Here is a 20,522-nt window from a genome sequence, read left to right on the forward strand (position 1 = left end):
ACAGAGCAGGACTCTGTCTCAAAAACAAACAAACAAACAAACAAAAAACACAGTAGGCAGCAGATTTGTGGTTGCCTGGGCTGTGAGGAAAAAGAGTAGAGAATGACTTCTTAATGGGTACAGAGTTCCCATTGTGATGATAAAAATGTTCTGAAATTAGGTAGTAGTGATGGCTGCACAACACCATGAATGTTCTTAATACCAAAAATGGCACATTTTATTATGTGTATTCTACCACAATAAAAAACTACAAGTCCAAAAATAAAATAAGACAGGGTCTAAGAAAAGAGAATGCAAGTACATTTTAAAATATCCTAATTTTCGGCAGGGCGTGGTGGCTCACGCCTGTAATCCTAGCACTTTGGGAGGCCGAGGTGGGTGGATCACAAGGTCAGGAGATCAAGACCATCCTGGCTAACACGGTGGAACCCCATCTCTACTAAAAATACAAAAAATTAGGCTGGCATGGTGGCAGGCGCCTGTAGTCCCAGCTACTCAGGAGGCTGAGGCAGGAGAATGGCTTGAACCCAGAAGGCGGAGCTTGCAGTGAGACGAGGTCATGCCACTGTACTCCAGCCTGGGTGACAAAGCAAGACTCTATCTCAAAAAACAAAAAAAAAATCCTAATTTTCCAGTGGAATTGTCTACGAAAGGAAAAAAAAAAAGAATATATAAAATAAAATATTCTAATTCCCTGAGTACAAGAAAACAAAGTTTTATCAATTTCTCTAAGTGTGCATGGCTGATTTTTCTAAAAATAACCTGACTTTGTTGTCTAAAGTAGAAAAAGTAAATAGATCTGGTTGTGTTAATGTGTTTATCAAAAAATACGTAAGTTGGCATGGTGGCTCATGCCAGTAATCCCAACACTTTGGGAGGCTGAGGTGGGAACATCACTTGAGCTCAGGAGTTTCAGACCAGCCTAAACAACATAGTGAGACCTTGTCTCTACAAAAAATTTTAAAATTAGCCAGGCATGGTGGCACATGCCTATAGTGCCAGACACGGAGGCCGAGGTGGGAGGATTGCTTGAGTCCAGAAGGTGGAGGTACAGTGAGTCATGATCACACCACTGCACTCCAGCCTGGGTGACACAGCGAGACCCTATTTTGGTAAATAAATAAATAGAACCCCTATGTATCAAACAGACTGGCAAAAATTGAAGACTGACAAGACAAATGTTGGTGGGGACATGAAGTAGCCTGGATTCTCATCTGTCATTGGTGGGAGCGTAAAATGGTACACCCACTTTACAAAAAGCTTGACAGTTTCTTCTGAAAATAAACAAATGCCTATCTTATGACCCACAAGTTCAATTCCTAGGTATTCACCCAAGATAAAGGAAAACAAATGTCCCCAAAAAGACTTGTACAAGGATGTTCATAGCTGCTTTATTCCTAAGAGTGGCAAACCGGAAATAGCCCAGCTGGCCATCAGTTAAAGAATAACTAGCTGTATTCTCCACACAATGGACTGCTATTCAGAAATAAAGAGAATCAAATTACTGATGCACACAATAGCATGAATGAATCCCAAAACATTATATTGAGAAAAAGAAACCTTACGCAAACAATACATACTGTATTACTCCATTGATATAAAGTTCGACAATTGGGAAAACTAATCTGTGGTGGAAAAATTTCAAAACAATGGTTGTTTCTGGGGGTTGGGGGTGGAGAGTCATTGGATCAGCTATGAAGGAATTTTCTGTGGGTGATGGTGATGTTCAGTGTCTTGATCATGATTTAGGTTGCATGTGTATACATATGCCGGACCTCATAAATTAGTACACTTAAGATTTGTGCATTTCATTTTTTGTAAATTTTACCTCAAAAGAAACAAAAACAAACCATACAAATATTGAACTCTAGTTGATGATATGCACGTTGAAATTTTGGGGGAGAAAATATACTGATGTCTACAACTTACTTGGAAATGTATACAAAATAAGATGGATTGTTAATGGAAAGAGAGATGGATAGAAGGAGCAGTATACGCTGAAGTAAGAAGAGAAAAATGTTAATGGTAGAATATAAGGAATGTGTACATGGATGTTCACTGACATATTGTTCACTTTTTATGTGCATTTGGAAATATTTATAATAAACTGTAGTGGGAAAGCAATAATAAGTAAAGAAATAACAAAATTTACGTCATCAAACTCATCCTTCTTATTGTTTGGAGTCTTAAAACTTGGCGAGTAAATTGGACAGACATTTTTTTCAGCAAGCCAAAGACCCCACATTCTAAGAATGATTTTTCTTTGCCTAAAACTCTCAGTGATCACCATGAGCAACAACAAAGGTTCTTTGTCAGTTTTGACTGTGCTGACTTCATGACAGCTGGGCCAAATGCTGGGAGCCAAAGTCTCTTGTTATCAATTACTAAGCTTTAATAGCCAATTACAGTGTGAGCGGATGACACTCTCTCATTTGAATGAATTAGTATTAATTCTTTGTTGCCTGGGAGTAACCACTCTGCAATGTCAGTCTCAACTTCCTTTCCCAGCCAATATCTGATGGTGGTCTTTTTATCTCCACGTTTTTTCTTCTTCCCTTTTTTTTTTAATTATACTTTTAAGGTCTGGGGTACATGTGCACAATGTGCAGGTTTGTTACATAGGTATTCATGTGCCATGTTGGTTTGCTGCACCCTTTAACTGGTCGTTTACATTAGGTATTTCTCCTAATGCTATCCCTCCCCCAGCCCCCCACCCCACGACAGGCCCATGGTCTTGATCTCCCTGACCTCATGATCCGCCTGCCTCGGCCTCCCAAAGTGCTTGATCTTCTGGAATTTTTATAGTTTCAGGTTTTAGATTTGAGTTGGTTTTTGCATAAGATGAGAGATGAGGATCCAGGTTCATTCTTCTACATGTGGCTTGCCAATTATCCCAGCACCATTTGTTGAAAAGTGTGTCCTTTCCCCACTTTATGTTTTTGTTTGCTTTGTCCAAGATCAGCTGGCTGTAAGTATTTGGGTTTATTTCTGAGTCCCTATTTTGCTCCATTGGTCTATGTGCCTATTTTTATACTAGTACCATGCTGTTTTGGTGACTACGGCCTTGTAGTGTAGTTTGAAATCAGGTAGTGTGACACCTCCAGATTTGTTCTTTTTGCTTAGCCTTTCTTTGGCTATGTGGGGTCTTTTTTGATTCCATATGAATTTGAGAATTGTTTCTTCGAATTCTGTGAAGAATGATGTGGTATTTTGATGGGAATTGCACTGAATATGTAGATTGCTTTTGGAAGTATGGTCATTTTCACAATATTGATTCTATTCACCCATAAGCATGGGATGTGTTTCCATTTGTTTGTGTTGTCTGTGATTTCTTTCAGCAGTGTTTTGTAGTTTTCCTTGTAGAGGTCTTTTGCCTCCTTGGTTAGGTATATTTCTAACTTTTTTTTTTTTTTTTTTTGCAGCTATTGTAAAAATGGTTGAGTTCTTGATTGGATTCTCCGCTTGGTCCACTGTTGGTGTATAGAACAGCTACTGAATTGTGTACATTAATCTTGTATCTGGAAACTTTATTGAATTCTTTTATAAGTTCTAGGAGCTTTCTGGAGGAGTCTTTATGGTTTTCAAGGTAAAGGATCATATTGTCAGCAAACAGTGACAGTTTGAATTCCTCTGTACCTATTTGGATTCCCTTTATTTTATTTTAGGATTTTTTTTTTTTTTTTGAGATGGAGTTTTGCTCCTGTTGCCCAGTCTGGAGTGCAAGGGCCAGAGCCTCAGGTCTAGAACTGGGAGGAGAGCAGAGGGAAAAGATGAGTTGCAGTGAGCATGGGAGAACTGCAGTAAAGTCACTGAGAGACATCTATCTGGCTGGAAGAGAAAGCTTGAATCTTTATTTTACATAATGTTTTACCTAACACTACTTTTACATCAAACAATGGGAAGAATCTTATGAATGTTTTCCGTTAAATTGTGGGAGTCAGCTAGATCTCCACACCTGCTCCAAGCATGTCAGCTACATTTTTATCTGCTTTATATAGAAGAATAATGCTTTCAATCTTGTTGATTAAAGGATTCTATGGCTTTAAAAAAGATTCCCTGCAATTGGCAATGGGGTGTGATTGAAGAATTCTGAGCCAGGAAGCAGGTCAGGTTCATTTTAGGAGAAGCCTCTGATAGCAGAGTGGGGAGGCAGGCAGTGTTTCATGGTGTCTCGGTCTCTGGCTTTAGGATCATGCAGATTTAGATTTGAATTCTGCCTTTACCATTCACCATCTGTGTGTTCCTGTGTAAGTCACTTCATTTCCCTGAGTTTTAATCAGAAAACAGGAATAACAATGGCTCTCTCATGACAGTGTGGTAAAGGTTAAATGACAGAATGCTTATGAAGTACTTGATCTGTGAACAGTATTTCTTACAGTTATTTTTATGGACTGAAGTGGTTCAAGACTGAAAGGAGGGAAAATAGTGGACTATTGCAACAGTCCAAATATGAGAGGAAGAGGACCTACATGAAGGCATTAACCATACGGATGGAGAGAAGAGGGCGGATACAGGAGATAACAACACAGTAGGACTTGGGAACCAACTGGATTTGGGAGGCGAGGAAGGGGAAAGGAAAGGCAGAATCAAAGATGATTCATATAATTGTAACTTGTATTACTTGCTGTTCATAAGTGTAGAAATACCAGATGATGAAATTTCCGGCAAAAAATGATGATTTACTTCACTTAGTGGCCTAGAGGAAGTGTAATTGAGAAATCATTATCTGATAACCCCATAGATACTGGCTAAGACTGTAGGTTCCTCTCCCTGCTTTGTGGTTAAAGAGAGAGCGAGACTGCTAGTATTTGACTAAGTTCTTGATTTGGGAGAAGTGTGTGTGTGTCTGTGTTTGTGTGTGTGTGTGTGTGTGCATGTTTTGAATTCAGGAAAGATTTATCTGGCAATGGTGGATTACAGATTTAAAAAATCACAGGCTGGGTGCGGTGGCACACGCCTGTAATCCCAGCACTTTGGGAGGCCAAGGCAGGCGGATCACAAGGTCAAAAGATTGAAACCATCCTGGCCAATAGGGTGAAACCCTGTCTCTACTAAAAATACAAAAATTAGCTGGGCGTGGTGGTGCACACCTGTAGTGCCAGCTACTCAGAGGCTGAGGCAGGAGAATCCCTTGAATCTGGGAGGCAGAGGTTGCAGTGAGCCGAGATTGTGCCACTGCACTCCAGCCTGGCGACACAGCAAGACTCCGTCTCAAAAATAAATGAATAAATAAATACATAAATAAATAATCACAAAGGCCACAAAAACTGCCTTACTAATTTGTTTCAGTTTATGCTGCAATGTGTGCAGATTCTGGGGTTTAAACTCCTGAGTCCTTTGCTGACAAACACCAGCATTTTTCTCATAACTGCTAATTTGAGATTGGCATCCTACTCTTAGTTACTTTCTTATACCACTCTGTAGTGATTTTTCCTTCTGGGGAGGAATAGATGAAATCAACGAGCTGTGACTAATATCCGCTGTTCTCTAGCAAGGGCCTCTGTGCTCATTCTCCAGAAAATACAGTACATAGCAACAAATGAAGAGAGTAAAATTTTCTGTCAAAAGAACTGCTTTGCCTGGAAATTATGCCAGCTTACTTTTTTAATATTCTGATAAGAGAGAAGAAAAATTGCTCGTTAAGTTCCTGAGTGAGGCAAGAACATTGTGTAGTAAGCACACAGTTCCCCTTTCTATGAAGGGATCGAAGTCTGTATGCTGGCTGAGCCCAGGGTTCTCTTCCACTCCTTTGGAGTTCTTCTCTGGAAGACCAGATTTCCTGGCGGCTTCTGGAACACAGCAGGCCCCTGCTATGGTTTGAATGTCCCTATGGTATGTTCCTCTCCATTGGAACTGAAGTCCCAAGGTGATAGTATCAAGAAGTGGAGCCTTCGGGGAAATGACTGTTATGGGGGCTCTGCCCTCGTGAATGGGATTAATCCCCTTATTAAAGAGGCTTCAGAGACTGCCTGACCTTTTGGCCGTTTGCCTTTCACCACGTGAGGATGCAGCAAAAGATGTCATCTATGAAGCAGAGAGTGAAGCTTCACCAGATGCTGAATCTGCTGGTGCCTTTATCTTGGACTTCCCAGACTCCAGAACTATAAGAAATAAATTTCCACTATATATAAATTACTCAGTCTAAGGTATTTTGTTATAGCAGCAGAAGGGACTAAGACAGTCCCCAGCTAATACTTAAGAAACCGCATTGAATGAACTCCTTCGAGCCGTGTCACAAGTTCTCCCTTCTGCATGGCCAGCCTCACTGATTCTGCCCCTGGTCCTTGTCGACATTTCCTCCAATAATGTCCTGCCCTCTGGCAGAAGGCTCCCCTTTTTGGCACTGCATCATCTCTTACATGCTTCAAGGGACACCTTTGAGTGGGGATGCCACATTGGCCTGCCTGCTCTTACATGTCATAGGCCCAGTAACCTGAGTCACAGACATGGGAACATACTCCTGGAAGAAGCCTATGTGAAGAGCCCCTACAGACAACACTGCAGCTAGAATGCTGTACGCCCCTTAAGTCTTGCTACAAGTAGTCAAAGCCAGTTTTGAGATTCTGCTTTATTTTTTGAAACATTGATTCATTCACTCTTAGTCACATTCTTTAAAAATAATAGATGTGGAGGGATACGAAACCTGGCAAGTTGGTACTTAGAGGTCTGTAGTATCTTAGCCTGTCCATCTGTAGGTTTAGTCACACTTGATCACAAATTCCCTCATCTCAAGTGAAACAAAGATACACTTATTGTCATAAATGATAGTTCTTGCCATTCTGGTGCTGCAAATAGTTGGTTCAGAGCTGTTGCACCAGAAGTTTGGGAGTTGGATAGGAAAAGACATTGATCCATTTTGGGAAGTCATCCTTGAAGTCTTCTTCCTTGATGTTAATCTGGATTCTTGACAAAGTTCTCCTGTGCCTTCTTTTGAAAAAGCAAATGGTTTATTTTTAAATTTAATTTTTATTTTTGGAGACAGAGTCTCATTCTCTTGCCCAGGCTGGAGTGCAGTGGCGTGATCTCAGCCACTGAATCTCTACTTCCCGGGCTCAAGTGATTCTCATGCCTCCCGAGTATCTGCGATTACACTGGTGTGCCATCATGCTCAGCTAATTTTTGTATTTTTAGTGGAGACAAGGTTTCACCATGTTGCCAGGCTGGTCTCAGACTCCTGACCTCAAGTGAGCTACCAGACCTAGTCAGAAAAGCATATAGTTTTGCTACTGCTCCCCACTCATGCAAGGTGGCATAATAGTCATTCTTTGACATTCTAAGCAGAGCAGATGACTCAACACGGTGCTCCCAGGAGCTCTTCCAAGATTAAAATATTTCCATAGATGGATAGATGAATGGATATATAATAAAGCAAGTACAGTAAAATGTAAGTGGGAGAATCTAGGTGGTGGGTACATGGATGTTCACCTGATAATATTTTAAACTTAGATTTATCTATTAGAAAATTTTCATAATAAAACATTGGAAAAAAGAAAAAAGCCCTTAACAGTGCCTGTTGCTGTCAGTGGCTATTATCAGCTAAGACCTTTAGCACTAGGAGTTAAGAAGAAATTACTTAGGCAGATATTAAGGGTATTGGTAAGGTTTTCCTTTTAATAAAAAGCAGCCCCAAAATCATTTTCTTTTCTAACAAAGAACAGTCTATAAAATTGAGCTACAGACATGGACAAGCAAGCTGGAAGCTTGCACAGGTGAATGCCAGCAGTTGTGCCAATAGAAAAATACTATGTGGGACTAGGCAAGTTCAAAATGGTGGCTCCATCTTCCCTTCTCTTTGTCAGTCATGTGTATAGTAAGGAGCAGACAAGATGGTGTTGGCCAAGTGGAAAGTCCATTTGCATAATAAGATTAGGGTGGGGAAACCGGCCTTCCCTGTGGGCTATGTAAACGTCAAACCTGATTGAACCGATCAGTGGGCTTTACCAAGCCTGCCTATAAAATCTGCTATGGTCCGCCACTTTTCCCTTTTTCGGACACCTCTCTCTCGCAAGAAGCTGCTCTTCTCTCTCCTTTCTTCTGCCTATTAAACTTTCTTCTCCTTAACCCACCCACATGTGTTTGTGTCCTTAATTTTCTTGGCATGAGACAATGAACCCTGGGTGTTTACCCCAGACAACAATGCCGCTTCATTTGGGGGCTCATGCAGGATCAGAACCAAAATGGAAAGTATAAACATCACAGCAGTAAGTATGGAGCAAACCTCAAATCTCACCTTTAATTTCAAGGCTCTCAGACTCCATTTAAAAATGCTTCAAGCCAGTTTCCTTTCATGGAACTCAATCGCTTAGTTCCTCTGGTTCCATGGCTGGGGGGAGTCACACTCCCAGCCATTGCGTGCGGCTGGGAGAGGTCCTAGAGCAACTAAGGATTTCTGGCTGGGGCACACCCTGGTGTTATCCAGAGGCTTCTGGGTTGAACCCAGCCTTTGGCCACCCATCTGAGTGCTGGCAAAAAGGATCTCTAGCTATCCTGTCACAAAATTTTCCTCCTCTTCTATCCATGGTCACCATGTCTCCTATTTTCTCTGCATGCAATGTGCAGGAATTTTTACAGTTCAGGGAAGTAATCCTGTTAGGAAAGATCAGGAAATGCTGTAGTAACTGGAATATAGCTCAGGGGAATGCCATTGTGATTTCCTAGGAACAGAAGGTCTTCTCCCACAGTGAGCATTTCACCCTCTGCCCTTGATCTGGAAAGCACATGGCATCTCCAGGTCACTCTCTGCCCTTGAGCTGGAGAGCACATGGCATTTTAAGGTCAATATCGCCACCTAGTGAACTAAAACATCATCTCCGTGAGGCATTGTCGGTCCTTTGACGTAACACTGTACCTTCCCAGTTCTTCTCCCATTTTGCACCTCTCTACTAGAGACCAAGCTTTATGCTGCTTCTGTGGATGGGAAAACTCTGCATTCAACAATTAGGAGTAAAATGTCCTCCAGAACCAAATTTTAGTTCCAATACTTTCCCATCAGCAGGAAAATCACCATTAGGTCCCTATGTTCCTTTAAGGCACCTATTATGTCTCCAGTTAAAACAATACTTAGGAAGGGGATTTTAAGTCCAGAAGTTAATGAGAACCATTCTCTAGGGGGAAGTGCTTTAGCATGGGCCATAATAGCAAAATATGGAGTTCAATCTAGTACCTTGCCCAAAGGCGACGATTTTTTTTTTTTTTTTTTTTTTTTTTGAGATGGAGTTTTTGCTCTTTCACCCAGGCTGGAGTGAAGTGGCCCAATCTTGGCTCACTGCAACCTCTGCCCCCTGGGTTTAAGTGATTCTCCCCCCTTAACCTCCTGAGTAGCTGGAATTAAGGTGCCTGCCACCAAGACGGGTTAATTTTTTTTTTTTTTTTTTTTTTTTTGAGACGGAGTCTTGCTCTGTTGCCCAGGCTGGAGTGGAATGGCATGATCTCGGCTCACTGCAAGCTCCACCTCCCAGGTTCATGCCATTCTCCTGCCTCAGCCTCCCAAGTAGCTGGGATTACAGGTGTCCACCATCACGCCCGGCTAATTTTTTTTGTGTGTGTATTTTTTTTTTTTTTTTTTTTAGTAGATACGGGGTTTCACTGTGTTAGCCAGGATGGTCTCGATCTCCTGACCTCATGATCTGCCCACCTTGGCCTCCTAGAGTTCTGGGATTACAGGCGGGAGCCACCACACCCGGCCTAAGACTGGCTAATTTTTGTATTTTTATTAGAGATGGGGTTTTGCCATGTTGGCCAGGTTGGTCTCTAACCAACCTGGGTGACCTCAGGTGACCCACATGACTCAGCCTCCCAAAGTGCTGGAATTACAGGCGTGAGCCACTGCGCCCAGCTCCAAAGGCAACTATTACATAGTCCTTCCCAATATCCATTTTTCAGGGAGGCACACAGATCACACAAGTCTAGGAAGTCAAAGGGAAATCACAGGCAGAGGACTAGAGTCACATGGGTAAGCGTGACTAATCTCAATTGCTTAGTTCCTCTGGTTTCATGGCTGGGGGGGTCACACAACCATGAGTGGCATGTTCAACAAGGTGCCAGGATCTAAGAACCAAGGAGGGAAAACAGCAGAGGGGACGCCACCGTTGTCTTTTCCTCCACCCTTGGTCACACCAAAAGGAAGGAGACAAAAGGGATGCCTTTTTCTTGCTTCTCTTTCTAAATGGGTAAAAAACCATCTTCAGCTTGCACCCCTCTGGGGTGCATCCTGAAGCACAGGGACTCCTTTAACCCTGAGACTTTGAAGAAAAAGTGGCTCCCTTTCTTTTACACAAGGTCATGGCCTTCTTACTAGACCTTCGCAAACATTGCACAATCAACCCAGCTCTTGTAGTAGTGATATCAGACACGCCTATAGAGAATGATTCCCTAAAAATGGAGAAGCAACTTCTGGGGGAACCATCTGAGGATCCCCCTAACTTGAGGCCCCCTAAAGTTCCCTTATCATTACAGGACCTTAGGTAAATAAAGGGGGACTTAGGCTGATTTTCTGACAATCCTGATAGTTATATAGAAGCTTTCCAAAATTTAACTCAGGTGTTTAACCTCTCATAAAGTGATGTTATGCTGTTCCTAAGCCAAACCCTTACCGTAGCTGAAAAACAGGCAGCTCTGCAGGCAGCAGAGCATTTCAGAGATGAGCAATATGTCTCCTACAGCAGGCCAAAAGGGAAAGGAGAAAATAGAGAATGTGAAGAAATAGGGGAAACACCATTCCCAATAGGAAGAGAAGCAGCACCTCTTGACAATCCTAATTGGAACTCCCAGATTTTCTGTGGTGATTTTCCTCCTTTGATGGTTTAAAATGGTTTCTATCTCTTCTTTTATAATGTTCTTCCAACCTGGGAAGAGCTAATTTCCCCAAACCTTAAAATGCCTGGCTTAGAGTTGAGCTAGGGGTAAGGGAACCCAGAAGCCTGACATGCTGAAAAAAGGGTAAAAGTTGTGTGTGTGTGTGTGTTTTGTTTGTTTTGTTTTTTACCAGTTGAGCTTTTGGCTTCTCTTTCCCTGAGCAAACTGGTAAAAGGGGAAATAAGGATTATTGTTTATATTCTCTATATAAAGTTTTAATTAATGAAAAAGGATTTGTGGGGTTGGTCTTAAGCTGGAGCCAATCTGTTGTGTTTTGTGTGTCTTTCTGCATGGTTTTGTCAAAAGAAAGGGTACCTTAGGATGCAGGGCCAGGACCGCATAAGACTGCTATTCAAGCCAGCCTAACAAAATGATCAGTAACAAACTTGGCTACAGGCCTCCATCTTGTTTCGTGTCCTTGGAAACATGACCTGTAACCACGTGGCAATACTTTTAGTCTCCATTTTACAATGGTGGCTGTCTTCTTGTGCTAAGTCAGTTCCTGGGTGGGGGCCACAAAATCAGATAAGCCAGTTTATCAATCTGGGTGGTGCCAGATGATCCATCAAGGCCAGGGTTTACAAAATATCTTAAGTGCTGATCTTGAGAGCAGCTTAGGGAGGGTCAAAATCTTGTAACCTCCAGCTGTGTGACTTCTAGGCCATGGTTTCTAATCTTGTGGCTAGTTTCTTGTCTGGTCCCCAGGCAAGAGGGAAGTATACCTTAGGAAGGGGCTGTTATCATCTTTGTTTTAAACTATAAACTGCAAACCAGTGTTCTCCCAAAGCTGGCTCGGCCCACGCCGAGGGATGGGCAAGGACAGCTTGCAGGCTGGAGCAAGATGGAGTCACTTGGGTCGGATCTCTTTCACTGTCTCAGTCACAATTTTGCAATGACGGTTTCAAAAGCTGCTTACCACCCCTTTGAAAATACCTCATACACTCGAGGTTAAGTTATAACCTAATTAAGGCTTGTTGGTTTCACCTGTGGGGTTACTTTTTGTAAAGTTCAAAAGCTGAAAATCTTAATTGTTTTGCATGGCTGAAGCTGAGTAACAAAAGATTTAAAAGGATTTTCTTAAAGAGTGCTCAGCTTAATTAAAAATGGATAGCCAAGTCATAGGTATATTTAAAAGTCATTCATGTTTTTCTCTTCTTGGATCTTATTTTTCTGGAAAAAGGTTTTCTTCTTCTCAGTCGACTGAATTATTTTTCTCCATTTTTTTGTCTTTCCACTCTTAATGCACACATGAGAGGCCCTAAGATAACTTCTGGTAGCCTGGGACTCCTTGGGAAAAACAGAGGAGGCACCATGGATCCCATTTTGGGGAAAAAGAACCCTATCTTCCTCATGTAACCCCAGGAATTAAAAGCGGATGGATCCCTCTCAAAATCAAAGGCTCTGTTCTGTTTTGCATTGTGATATCTGATGGTTTTAAGTTTTGGGGGTATCAAAAGTTACCTTGCAGTATGAGAGAGCTTTGGTGTGTAATAACTAGGTAGGAAATATACTTTAAGGGATGGCTAATAGGGTTCATGGAGGGATACTTAACTCTTTGCACATTTGAATCAGAGAAGCATGCTCTTGTCCACCTGGAAGATATGGAAACATCCACACTCCCCATTAAGAGATGAGACTCCATGGAGGATGGGCTAATTACAAAACAAGCCGATTGGCTTTGGGTTGCTTTGCAATGATATGCAAGGTAGAAGCACTGCACTGTCTCCTCCTACAGTATCTCCCTCATTTTGGGGATCCAAGATCCAGTATAAAATGGCACCCTTAATTTTGGGGATCTGTCTTTGCCTTCAGCTGTGTCTGCTTATTAGGCCCTAAAAATGCATTCTTTCCTATTCCTCCAGGGGTTTTACCCTGAAGCAGGTAATCCAATTAATAAACTTACGAATGAAAAATCTTTTTTTTCTTTTTTTATTATTATTTTATTATTATTATTATTATTATACTTTAGGTTTTATGGTACATGTGCGCAATGTGCAGGTAAGTTACATATGTATACATGTGCCATGCTGGTGCGCTGCACCCACTAACTCGTCATCTAGCATTAGGTATATCTCCCAATGCTATCCCTCCCCCCTCCCCCCACCCCACAACAGTCCCCGAAAAATCTTAGAAGTGCCGAATCTTCTGTCTGTCTGTGTATATATGTGTTGTGTGTAATGTCTATAAAAAGAGCTCTAATTGATTGGCTTAACGAAAAATGAGTGCTGAAATCAAGTATTTTTAAAGAAAAAATAAAAAGCTGTAATGCTTTTTAGTTCATATGACTTTAATCTTTAAGAAATAAAAATAGTCTTAAGAATTATTGGTAAAATACAAGGGTCATAAACATGTAAATAGGTGGTCTAAATCATGTAAGTCAGATACTAGGTTTGCTAAATGTTCCAAGGTTGTAAACTACCTGCTTTACAACTTGGTAAGGCCTGGGGACATACGAAATTAACCACACCCCTAAGTATGCTGGAAAAATCAGACTTTATCTATGCCTAATACATAGGCATAATCAAAACAACCTACCAGGTTTCACATTAAAGTTAAAAATTACCCAAAGTTACCACCATAATGATACAGGAGTTAAGAATGTTTCACATGTCCGTGTGAAGAGACCACCAAACAGGTTTTGTGTGAGCAACAAGGCTGTTTATTTCACCTGGGTGCAGGTGGGCTGAGTCCAAAAAAGGAGTCAGCAAGGGTGGTGGGATTATCATTAGTTCTTATAGGTTTTGGGATAGGCGGTGGAGTTAAGAGCAATGTTTTGGGGACAGGGGGTGGATCTCACAAAGTAACTTCTCAAGGGTGGGGGAGATTATAAAGAACATTGATCAGTTAGTGTGGGGCAGAAACAAATCACAATGGTGGAATGTCATCAGTTAAGCTATTTTCACTTCTGTGGATCTTCAGCTGCTTCAGGCCATCTGGATGTATATGTGCAGGTCACTGGGGATATGATAGCTTAGCTTGGGCTCAGAGGCCTGACAAAGAAGAAATTACTTAGGCAGATAGTGAGGGTATGGAAGTGCTTGGTAAGGTTTTCCTTTTAATGAAAAGCAGCCCAAATCATTTTCTAACAAACAGCAGCCTGTAAAGTTGGGCCTCAGACATAGACAAGCAACTGGGAGCTTGCATGAATGAATGCAGGTAGGAAAGAACTAGCTGGGACTAGACATGTTCAAAATGGTGGCTCCATCTTCCCTTATCTGTCAGCCACTGTACAGTAATGAGCAGACAAGATGGCACTGGCCCAGGGGAGAGTTTATTTGCATAAGATTAGGGTGGGATGAGGAGCCTTCCCTGAGAGCTATGTAAACTTCACACCTGATTGAACCAATCTGTGAGCCCTATGTAAATCAGACACTGCCTTCTCAAGCCTGACTATAAAATCCAGCACATTCACCACTGGCCAGTTTTTTTTTTTTTTGCTCTCAGAAGTCCCCTCTCTCTCACTAGAAGAATTGTTTTCCTTTCTCTTTCTTCTGCTTATGAAACCTCTGCTCCTAAACTCCTCATGTGTGTCTGTGTCTTAAATTTTCCTAGCATGAGATGATGAACCCTGGGTATTTACCCCAGACGACATAGCCACTTCAATAACATGTAATTTAAACTATGAAAAATAAATTTATATGCAAGGTGTGTAAAAACAGTAGAATGTATTTTCTAGTAAAAGATTATGAGAAGGCATGGAAATGTACACTTTTCCTAGTCATAAAAGATTGTCTTAAGTTAGATAAGAAAGCTGAAGGTTTAAGCAAGTTATAGAAAGGTTGTAAAAATTAATTTTTCAAAAATCCCATGTGTAAACATTAACTAAATTCAAAAGGGAATTATATAGTCTTTTCATAAATTAAGCATTGAAATAAAGATTGTCTTAAAATGCTAATCTGCCCTTTAGCAAAAGGGTTATAAAAGGTTTGTAACGATTTAACCTCATGGTCAAACTGGTTAAGATGAAATGGAATTGTCTGTGAGGTTTCATCAAAAAACTGGGGTTAACAATAAACTAATGCAAGGGTAAAATTTTGCTTTGAATAGGATTTTCATGTAATAGTAAAGGCTAATAAAAGGTTTTTGCCTTTTGAGTCATCATTTTGGAAAAATAAATAATTTATTGTAATCTGGAATTCAACTTCATAAAATCAAATGTTTTAAACCTCTAACATTTAACAGCCTCCCCAAAATCAAACGTCAAATTTCAAAATTGCCTTTCCTGATGTCTGGCTTTCTGGATGGTTCAGAGGGCCCCTGAAGCATCCAGAGAAGTGGTGAGCAGAATTATTTGATATGTTTAGTTACATGGGATTGCCAAAATGATGTTCAATCTTTAAGTTATATTTTGGTGAATAATACTAATATATGTTCCAAAATTGGGGATTTCTAAAATTCTAATGTCTGAATATATGCTATCATCATAATTAAGGTTGTTATGTTGTTATTGTAAACCATAGAGATAATCAAACTTCTTTATCAGTTGCATTTTTAACTGTACCCTGGAAATTTTGTCATTTGCAGACAATTGTCTTGCTTTGTTCCTTCTGAAAAGATGATTTATAGTCAAGCTATAAGATGTTAACAGGTGTTCTCAAATGCAAGTTTCTAATAGCTTTGAAGATTATAACATTGGAATATAAAAAAAAGTACAGAACTCATGAAAAGCTGAAATGTTCACAAATATCAACAAAACCAAGAGTTAACTAAGTGAACTCAGAAAGCTAAAGCGACCTTTTTGACTTTTGCTTGGAATATTGCTGATCCTTGTTTTGTTTTTCAGAGTCAAGGAAACTTATTTTGAACTAGTTACAGCCTTTAATAATAATACCTCGTGAGTAAGGTATACTCCTGTTAATAAAATTTGGAGTATGTTTATTTCTCTCTGTCTGGTTCCTCTGGAATTTGGAAACTATCTGTGAGTATTATTAACTTATGGCAACATGGTTGTTGGCATCAGTGCAATAAGAATCCATTTTTCTTTTGCAACAGGACACTATTGGGAAAAGAAAAAGTGCTTATTTTACCAGTGCTTTGACTGGAAGCATGTGTTTCCCTTTAAGGAATCGAGCTTTGCAGAGCAAATAAAAGCCCCTTGGGGAAAACTGGCCTCATTTCCTGTCTACACAGTCCCCATACAAGGTTCCTGACCTGTTGTCAGTAAAGAATGTCACTCTCTAACAGGTCCAGGAGCTCCAAGTTTATCTTGAGAGGATCACCCAATTCACAGGCATTTGAGAATACAATCCCATGGCTGGGCTGGGCTTTAAAAAGTCTTATTTCAGTTTCCTTGTGGAATAGAATTCCATCAAAGCCAACCCAAAAGGCCCATGTAGAAATAATTATTCTTGCTGGACTTTATGCAAATAATCAGGTCGAGTATAAGACTAAAATTTATTCTACGAATAACATGGTCCTATCATAATTTGTTTTTACCAAAATGAGGACAACAGAGAGAAAAATTGTGTTCCAAAACTTATACATTTGTCATTAAATTCTAGTCTCATTGTTTTTAAGTTTTTTTTTTTTTTTGGCCTACATTTTAGACTAAACTTGCTTATTCCTGTGAATCAAATCATGATCTCCTGCAGCTCAGAAGAAACACAAAAGGATGGGTAATGTAAAAATCTGGATCAATATGCTAGTTCTGGGCAATTATCCTGAAAATCCTGCCAGGTAATGAAAGTTAGTAGGGTGTCCATAACCCAGAGCCTTCTTTGTTTGGGAAAATAAAGCCAAGGAACTTCATAAACCTCCAAAGGGAAATTGTGTATCTTGGAAAGTAAAATTTTAGATGGAAATAATCCACTATGTCACCCTTGCAGGAATTGCAATACTCACTCTACTATTTGCAGTAAAGCCATATGTGATAGCACCTTCTAACTGAAATATTGGACAGAGAGTTTCCATTGTTGTAGTATTTTGCTTAATTATTATACTTATAGTAGGGATAATAGCTACCGATCAAGAAGTAAACATGAAGGTTTTACTATCACTGAGTCTGCCAAGATTTTTTATTGGCTTTGGTAATGTGTCACACCCTAGCTATGCAAAGAAGGTTATAAAGAAAATAAACTTTATATAAGAAGGGATCTTGTATATTAAATTCTTGTCCTAAAGAGAATTACTGGTTGTTTAAAAAGAGGGATGTTTAGGACAAGCCAGAAAGTCTAAGCATGTTATAAATGTTCTGTGAAAGTCATGAAGGGATCATTAATTGCAGGAAAGAATTTAAGGTTAACACTAAAGTTATTCTAGTCACCCAAATCCAATGTCACTTATCCTAAAAGAATGTTACTTTTATATTAATGTTTCAGCAGCATCTGGTGGAGGCAAACCAGTATCACAATCCGTCAGAACGGGTGACTGCAATCAACCTCCAATGGTGCTGCACATAGAAACACATATGGACATGCCTTTCTTCTGTGGAACCTTAGACCAACCCCAGGAAGAGCCCTAGCTGCTGTTCCCCACATGAAACCCTTTTTCAGCAAGAAGTAGCCAGAAAGAGTTGTCATCCAACACATCCTAACAGCAGTTAGGCTTACCACTCCTGAGGGGCAGAATGATACAGGAGTTAAGAACAAATTACTTACGCAGATATTGTGGGCACGGGAGTCCTCGGTAAGGTTTTCCTTTTAATAAAAAGCAGCCCCCAAATCATTTTGTTTACTAACAAAGAACAGTCTGTAAAATTGAGCTGCAGACATGAACAAGCAAGCTGGAAGCTTGCACAAGTGAATGGCAGCAGTTGTGCCAATAGAAAAATACTACATGGGACTAGGGGTGTTCAAAATGGTGGCTTCATCTTCCCTTCTCTTTGTCAGCCACATGTACAGTAAGAAGCAGACAAGATGGTGCTGGCCAAGTGGAAAGCTCATTTGCATAATAAGATTAGGGTGGGGTGACCAGCCTTCCTTGAGTGCTACATAAATGTCAAACCTGATTGAACCAGTCCATAGGCCCTACATAAATCAGACACTGCTTCCTCAAGCCTGCCTATAAAATCTGCTGCACTCCACTGCTTTTCTCTTTTTCGGACATCTCTCTCTTACAAGGACCTGCTCTCCTCTCTGCTTTCTTCTGCCTATTAAACTTTCCATTCCTTAATCCACCCACATGTCTGTGCCCTTAATTTTCTTGGCATGAGATGATGAACCCTGGATATTTACCCTAGACAACGATGCTGCTTCACCAGGAGATGTAGCCATGTGTTACTTGTATAATTAAAAATTAATTCAAAAAGGAAAAGAAAGAACATGTGTTTTGGGATTCAACAGGCCTATTTTGAATCTCAGTTCAGCAACTATCTTTGGGCAAATTAACAGTTTTGTGTCTTAGTGTTCTCATTTGTGAAATGAGATATATATTTTGTATTTTATTTTAATTTTTTGAGAGAGGGTCTCATTTTGTTACTCAAGCTGAGTGCTGTGGTGTGATCATGGCTCACTGAAGCCTTGACTTCTTGGGCTTGAGCAATTCTCTGCCTTAGCCTCCTGAGTAGCTGGGACTACAGGTGTGCACCACCATGCCCGGCTCATTTTTTTTATTTGTAGAGATGGGGTCTCACTATGTTGGCCAGGCTGGTCTCAAACTCCTGGACTCAAGTGATCCACCCACCTTGGCCTTCCAAAGTGCTAGAATTACAGGTGTGAGCCACTGCACCTGGCCCATATCTTTTTTTTTTTTTTTTTTTTTTTTAGACACGGAATCTCACTCTGTTGCCCAGGCTGGAGTGCAGAGGCGCGATCTAGCTCACTGCAAGCTCCACCTCCCAGGTTCATGCCATTTTCCTGCCTCAGCCTCCTGAGTAGCTGGGACTACAGGTGCCCATCACCATGCCCGGCTAATTTTTGTATTTTTAGTAGAGACGGGGTTTCACCGTGTTAGCCAGGATGGTCTCGATCTCCTGACCTCGTGATCCACCCGCCTTGGCCTCCCAAAGTGTTGGGATTACAGGCGTGAGCCACCGTGCCCAGCCAGCCCATATCTTATATTATTATAATATTATTAGTGTTTGGAGGATTGAAAGCGTTATATAAATTGATTGGTACCTACCTAGTAGATATCCCATAAGTAGTAGTAGTTGTTATTACTGAGCCTTGAGAACAAAATTTAGTTTTGGGTTCATGGAGACATAATTAATGATATGACAATGCTTGTGAACAATAGAAGTTATAAAGCCCTGAAACCAAGGTAGTGGAGAAATTTCCAGCTTTGGCCATAACATGAGATTTTTTTTCCACCAATCTTTGCCCAGTTTTCTTTTGTAGAACATGCTGTTCTAACATAATAAGCAAAGGTAAGGTGATGCATTATTGTTAAGAAATAGGAGCTTATGCTCTTGGTAATAATCCATGAATGTGATTGTAGAAGTCAACATCCATTTGACATTCTAGGAAATTCCATAAGGCTGAAAGACTTCTTGGAAGGAACTTCTACATTTCTTAGACAATAAAGAGATTCAGCAGGTCATATATGGGAGAGTGTGGGAGAAAGTAATTCACCTCAATTAGGCTTGATGCTCTCGTGTCATTTCTGAAGCTGATACACCTGAAATGCAACACACCAGAAAGAATCTCTGGTAAATATTAATAGGTCAGCCTCAGAGGATGATCTTGGAGACTCTCCTTCCACATTTCTTGTTTCACTTCAATATTCAACATGCTGAACAATACAAGAGCTTCTAAGAGTGCAGCCACATCATTCTCACTTGAATTACTAAATAGCTTTCTGTCTCCCTGTCTATGCTTTTCACTCTCTGTTCTCTTCAATGCCACCAGTTTTCATTCTCAAACCAAGTAACCCTTTAAAAAAATTATCAAATAGGGCCAGGTGTGGTGGCTTATGCCTATAATCCTAGCACTTTGGGAGGCCAAGGCGGGAGGATCACTTGAGCTCAGGAGTTCAAGACCAGCCTAAGCAACATAGTGAGCACTTACATTAGTTGACCTTACTTGAATTAGGCACAGAGGTGGCCATCTGATGTAAACTTACCACATTTGGAGTTGAGATGGAGATGCTAATTCTTGACTGATTGCTGGAACCAAGGCAATGTGTAACTGGCATATAGAAGCCATGCATGTTAAATAGAAAGGCAGAGATGAGACTAGAGGAGGCAGCTATCCCAGTTCCTGATGGCTTTCTTGTTCTTGGTCAAAGTCCCTTTAAAACCCAGCTGTGTTCCTGTCTTTGGAATCTAGGTGATTTTCCGGCATCCTTATGGATAAATCTTCAACCCCATCCTCATTTTATTTTTTCTCAAGCTAAGTGGGATTTTGTTATATCCAAACAAAAAAACTCTGACTAACATGGCATTTAGGATGAAATTCAAACACTTTCACCTGGTTTGCACTGTTCTTTATGCTGGTGCCTGCCTTTGCTTCCATTTTACCTCTCTTAATGTGTATCATACATAATCCAGCTCTGATCAATCTCCTTTAAAGCTCAGCTTCTCCAGGAAAGGTCCCCAATAACTTCTCAGCCTTCGAAGTACTTCTTTCTTGTGTATTTGTCATGCTGCTCTTGTGTCTGGTGGTTTCCCCATCCCTCCTCTACTAGGCTCTATGGACAGTCAAGATTAGATGCTCTATTCGTAGCCCCCATGGTTGTGCTAGGCCTTTAAGAGATACTAATAAATAGCAAATAAGTGAAAGAATATATTCATA

The sequence above is a fragment of the Pongo pygmaeus genome, chromosome 2, assembly GCF_028885625.2.
Source record: "Pongo pygmaeus isolate AG05252 chromosome 2, NHGRI_mPonPyg2-v2.0_pri, whole genome shotgun sequence".
Classification (NCBI taxonomy): Eukaryota; Metazoa; Chordata; class Mammalia; order Primates; family Hominidae; genus Pongo; species Pongo pygmaeus.